The following is a 6,245-nucleotide window of genomic DNA, read 5'->3' as shown; positions in this document are numbered from 1 at the left end:
AAAATAAGAACACACAGAATTTTATACTGGTTCGCTTATAACACAAAGCTACTCCAGTCCACCCGGCCAAGGTGATTTCGCCATCAAAAAGGACTTAATCCACTAATCTTGAAAGATTGTTACAACCAAACGTCTAAGAGAAGGATCTCTTAGTCCTCCCAAGTATACAGACTACGCAGAGTCACTTGAGGAACAAAATCAATTAAACAAAAGGAATTGTAATCTAACGTGCTTCTAAGATTAAGAAAACATTACAGCAAATAGAGCAAGCAAGTGTTTTCACGTATGAGCAACAACTAGTGAAAAGCTAAGAGAGAAGGTAGAAAATATTCTGTGCGTTCAGGTTTTTTCTCTCACTGAAGTATGCCTCCTTTATATAGTGGTGAAAGGACCGTTGTAGTGATGGCAGACTATTTGTCTTTGATGAGAGTTTAATGCCATTACTTCTGTGTTTCTTGCCATAACCAATTTGTCTCCCTGAATAACTTCTTTCCAAATATACTTTCTTTCCATTTGAAGTTGTTGTTTCCGTTACTCTTTCTGGATTTGGAGAACCTTCATCAGAATCTTCGTTATCTCTGTCAATCGGAGATTGTGTTGAAGTTACATCTGAGCTTCTAAGAGTCTTGGTCTTTTAAATCATCATAGTTGATTTCTGTGGAGGTTAAAGCTTCTGGTATTCTGCTATCTTGGTTTTGCTCAGAGTCAGAACTTCTAGGGCGCACTTCTTTTTCAGATGCTTCTGGTCTTCTAGTACTTGTATCTGATTAGAGTCTGTATCTGATAAAGCGATCAGATTCCTTTGTTCTTGTTCAGAGTCCTGCACACTTAGAGAAATTTCGTTAGGGTGCCATTTTTGGTTTCATCCTTTGTTATCATCAAAATCCTGGAATCTATTGTAGAACTAATTTTGTTCTTACAATCTCCCCCTTTTTGATGATGACAAAACAATCTTAATTAATAGATGAAACATTCAGATATAAGAATTTATCAGATCAGATAGAAGTGAGCTCCCCCTTAGATAAGCTTGGGAGTTCAGAAGTTCTTACCAGAGCTTCCATGCAATGATGTTTCTAGATACTCTTCTGCAAATATCTGAGTCAAAGAGGGTTAGATAGATTTTTATTGAATAAAATGTTTGCAGAGTACTGAGGGATTTAGATATGTTTTCATCAGAGCTGTTTTTATTTCTCCCCCTTTTTGTCAGAATAAAAAAGACTTAGCAAAACTAAAGGAAAGAAAGAAAGATATATATTCAGATATTAAGCATAAACAGCAGAAAGCCAAAACAAGCAGAAACAGATAGCAACAAGCAAGGAAAAAAATCTTAGGTGCCTAAGGGTTGGGTGGTGGAGGCATCCTCTGAAGCAGTTGGGTCAGCAGGTTCTGGATGTTGACGTTGACTGTGTCCTATTGATCCAATCTAACTCGGACTTCCTTCTGATCTTTCTGAAGCTCTTCAAGAGTCTTGAGAACCAGAGGGACAAAGGTGGAAGACTCCCCCTGAGTCAGAGCATTCGGTTCTTCAGCACGGCGAGCTTCAGCTTCAGCAGCAGCTTTTGCTTCAGCTTCAGCAGAAGCAGCGTCAGCTAGAGCTTTGGCTTCAGCTTCCTTAAGCCTTTGAATTTATTCTTGCCTAGCTTTTTCTTCTGCTTCCTTTCTGGCTTGCTCCTTAGCTTCTCTGGCTAAGCGCTCATGTAGTCTTGCCTCAGCGTCTTTGATAAAGTCGTTTCTGACTTGCTCAGAGAGGTTCTTCAGCTTAAAGGCCTCAGAGGTCATCCAGCCAATAACTCTGTTCCAGTGTGTCCTAACAGCGGAAGGATCATCACTGATGCCAGAGTTGATGGTCAGAGACTTGACCTTGTCAACTGAGGCTCCTGCAAACAACATTATTGCTTCCTCTAGGGTAGGCAGGGTGTTGTGTGGTTCAGATGGTGGCGGTGAAGAAGTGGGAGGGCTTAGGTTGAGAGTTTGTGGTTCAGCGGAAGTGTTTGGTGGGGGTGTGTCATAAGTGTTTGGTTCAGAGGGTTGCAAGTTAGATGGTGTTGGGTTTGGTTGTTCTGCGGGTGGTGAGGTGACTTCAGGTTCAGGTGGGTTTTGTTGTGGTTGTTGTGAGGCAAGGTTCTGAGTCTGAAGTTGGTCTAGAGTGGGAGAAGAGGGGTCAGAGAGTTCTGTGTCAGATGAGATGGTGAAGTAGGGGGTGATTCTTGGGAAGAAGATGAAGAGATGGTTTCATTCAGCCTTTCAGCTTCAGATAGGGGTAAGGTGGTGGTGGCAAGGTTGAATTTTTTGAATGGTTGATGAGATGTTCTGGTGGTTGAAGGAGGGGTTTTAGGTTGAGTGTATACGGGTGTTGGTTGAGGGATAGAAGAAGCAATTGACTGTGTTTGTGCAGAGGGAGCAAGAGAGACAGACTTACCAGAAGGCTCATGCAGAGGTGCTGGAGGTCTTGATCCGGAGGATTCTCCTAGTTTTGCTTTCTTCGCTTGTGTTGTCTTCTCAGAGGGACCTCTTTTATGCTTCATGAAGTTCAGAGGCTTATCTGGTAGATCGCTTAAATGGAAGTCTGAGATATCCACTCCTTCGTCCTTCAGACCTTGTAGATAATAAAGGATTACATCTCGGGGGTCTTCCCTTGAGAACAGATAGAGTCCATGGGGGATTTCCCTCTTATCTTTTAAGGCTTCCCATGAAGTGTCTAGAGTAGGTTTAACTTTTACCTGATCCAGAACCCCCATGCTCTTTAGATTCTTGGCGTTGAGAGGTTTTCCAATATCGATCGCCACATCCTCCATGAGTCTGAGCTTTAACAGGTGGTCCACCAGGCAACTTTCAATCAGAAAGTCAGAGATTAGCCTTCCCAGAGGGATGTAGGTTCTGGGCTTCATGTGGTTTCTGGTATCCCGCACAGAGTCTTTGAGGTACTTGAAGATAAGTGCTGGAAGGCAGAGCTTCAGACCCTTGTGAATGTAGTACAGAATTCACTTCTGATCTGTATTGATGTAGTCTGAGGAGTTTGATGTTGGGCGATGATGGATGGTACCCACAATGATCTTCAGCCAAACCCGGAGGTTCTGAAGTAGCTCCTTATTCATGGAGGGATTGCCTTCTGCGTTCTGCTTGAAGATTGTTGGATAATCTCTTGGGACATGTATTTTGCCCTAGGATTGATGTTGTAGATTCTTCTGCCTCCATCCTTTTCCATACCCAGAAGAGCAGCAATAGCCTTCTCAGTTATCACAATCTTGACTCCCAGAACATAGGAGACAATGAAGTGATCTTCAGCGTCTGCGAATCTCCAGAATTCCTTCACAAGATTTGGGTAAACTGGACCATAGAGACGTTGAAAGTAGTTTCCCCAACCTTGTTTGTTGAGTTCTTCAGTGAGGTCTATGCAATTCCTTTTCATATTTTCAAAATCCACCAAGGATTCACATAGGACTTCCAGTTTTTTTAATGGCGTTGCAAGATGAATATGAGGCTCACGATCGAGAATGTGAGGCTCCTTGTAGATTGGTGTTGTGGTGACGCCTGTAACTGTTGGGTTGCTTGAGCTTTGAACTTGTTCGCTTGAACCCATTTGTTGAGAGAAGTTGTACACAACTTGTTGTTGAGCATCCATGAAGTTGTTGAAGAACTGAGATGAAGATGAAAGCTTCTTGCAGAAATGCCTTGAGAGAACTGAGGTTTTAAGGGTGCGTGAGAGTGAAAAGTGTGCAATGTGTGAAATGAATGTGTTTAAATACCCAAATTAGGGCGCATGCAAAACGACACACAAATCAGAGTTTAGCACAAAAACCAAGTTAGCACGTTTGGAGGGGAAAATGATTACAGCTCATAAATGATGTCTAATCCCAACAGCTAGTACACTGCTCGAGGAGATTTCAAGGGACTGTTCCTTGATTACTGCTAGACAACTGTCTAGAAATTCCAAGGTTAGACGCAAGGCACTCCACGTGTTTGCTTTATCTGATCTTCAGGAATACCAAAGAATTGGTTCCTGGTGAGTTCTAACTCAGATAACTTCTAACTTGGTAGAAGTATCAGAGTCAGAGGCAGAATCCATTGTGTTTACATCAGAGTCTCATTTTACAACTTTAGAGGCACATATTATTCAGGGCAATTTTGAATGTTCAGATTTTCTAAAATAAAGAGGAATCTATCTTCAGCTAAGGGTTTAGTAAAGATATCAGCCCATTGATGATATGTATCAATGAATTTCAATGTTACTACCCCTTTCTGAACATAGTCTCTGATAAAATGATGTTTTATTTCAATGTTCTTATCTCTGGAGTGTAAAATAGGATTCTTACTTAAATAAATGGCAGCAGTATTATCACAAAAGATAGGAATGTTACTCTCAAAGATTTGCAGATCCTCTAACTGATTCTTCATCCAGAGCATCTGAGTAGTGCACAGTGATGCTGAGATGTATTCTGCTTCTGCCGAGGACATGGCTATGGTTGATTGTCTTTTGCTGGCCCAGGATATCAGATTGTTTCCCAAGAGCTGACAATTTCCATATGTGCTTTTTTGTTCCAATCTGTCTCTTGCGTAATCTGCATCACAAAAACCAGATAGTCTATACTCTGATGTTTTCTCATACATCAGGCCCAGGTTAGGAGTTCCTTTCAGATATTTGTAAATTCTCTTAACTGATGTTAAGTGAGTTTCTCTAGGATCTGACTGAAATCTAGCACAGAGACAAACACTAAAGAGAATATCAGAGCGAGTAGCAATCAGATAGAGAAGGGAGCCTATCATACCACGATAGAGCTTCTGACAAACCTTTTTACTGACTTCTTCCTTTTCAAGAATGCAGGTTGGATGCATGTGAGTCTTTGCAGAGTTGCATTCAGCCATATCAAATTTCTTCAGAACGTCTTTTATGTTTTTGCTTTGATGAACGTACGTGACTTCTGAAGTTTGGTTGATTTGAATTCCAAGAAAGAACTTTAGTTCTTGCATTAAGCTCATTTCAAATTCTGCCTGCATTAGCTTAGAGAATTCTTGACATACAGAGGCGTTAGCTGAACCAAAAATGATATCATCAACGTATATCTGGCATATCATGAGATCATTATTAAGGTTTTTACAGAAGAGTGTGGAGTCAACTTTCCCTCTGATAAAATTATGTTCCAGAAGAAAATTACTTAAACGTTCATACTGTCATACGGTGAACTGGACTTTATCGGATTTGTAATCGCAATGTCGCGGTTAGCAAGAGTCGCCACCGACTTTTCTTTTATCCCATAAGGAAAGGTGGAAAAGAACAGGAAAGACCTTAATTTTAAATTCTTAGGTTCGGGAGGTACTTTATACGAAGGGAAGGTGTTAGGCACCCTTCGTATCCATGGTTATCCATGGGCTCTTATTTGCTCAATCATTTATGTTTTCTAGGTTTGAAAAAGTGGTTGAGAAATGTGTGAAAAATGTTTTGAAAATGAGAATTTAACTTTGTAATGATTCTTGCATGAATGTATACAAAGTGGTTATCCCTCTTAATTTTGAAAATGGTTTAGAAAAATATAACTTGGCAATGATCCTAGTACGGATGTATACTAAGTGGTGATTTTCTAAAAAAGGATGTTTGAAAGGTGTGGGGTGTGAAAAGCATTTTTCTATTATGAATGAGCAATTAAGGTTATACCTGTCCGAGGTCTTTCGGGGCATTTTCCATCCTTATGAGGGTAAAACTGTCCTTACTATTGAGAAGTAAGTAGTTTTATCCTGGGGATGTTGAAGGGTCATCGTAGGGTCATCGATAGGTCATTGAAGGCAACAGTTGTGAGGATACCTTAGCATTCGAAGGGACGATCATCATTTAACCGTAGGCTACACCGAAGGGTCATCGAGGGACAAAATCGTATTTTTGAAGGCAACATCCGAGGGACTATAATTTATTTTATGATGATTTAATCGAAGGGCCATTGCTAAGTGTATCCCCACATTCGCGGGACATGACCATTATACCGTAATACCGTAAGGCAGCAAAGAGAGGTCCAAGATCACTTATTTAAAGGTCATATTTTAAAGTCAATTAAGTAATTAAGTCCATACTAAAATCAAGGCATTAAAATTAATACATTAAAATTAATACATTAAAATTAAGACATTAAAATGAACACATTAAAATTAATTAGGCCACTTAGGGTGAGTCTCCACAAGGGTATCCCACAAATAAAGTGGGAGACCTAAACAGCAATCTTTTCCTGGGATATATGAACCTTTGCAAAATTCAGCAA

Source organism: Lathyrus oleraceus, chromosome 2 (assembly GCF_024323335.1).
Source record: "Lathyrus oleraceus cultivar Zhongwan6 chromosome 2, CAAS_Psat_ZW6_1.0, whole genome shotgun sequence".
NCBI classification, from domain to species: Eukaryota; Viridiplantae; Streptophyta; class Magnoliopsida; order Fabales; family Fabaceae; genus Lathyrus; species Lathyrus oleraceus.
This window is presented reverse-complemented; position numbering follows the sequence as displayed.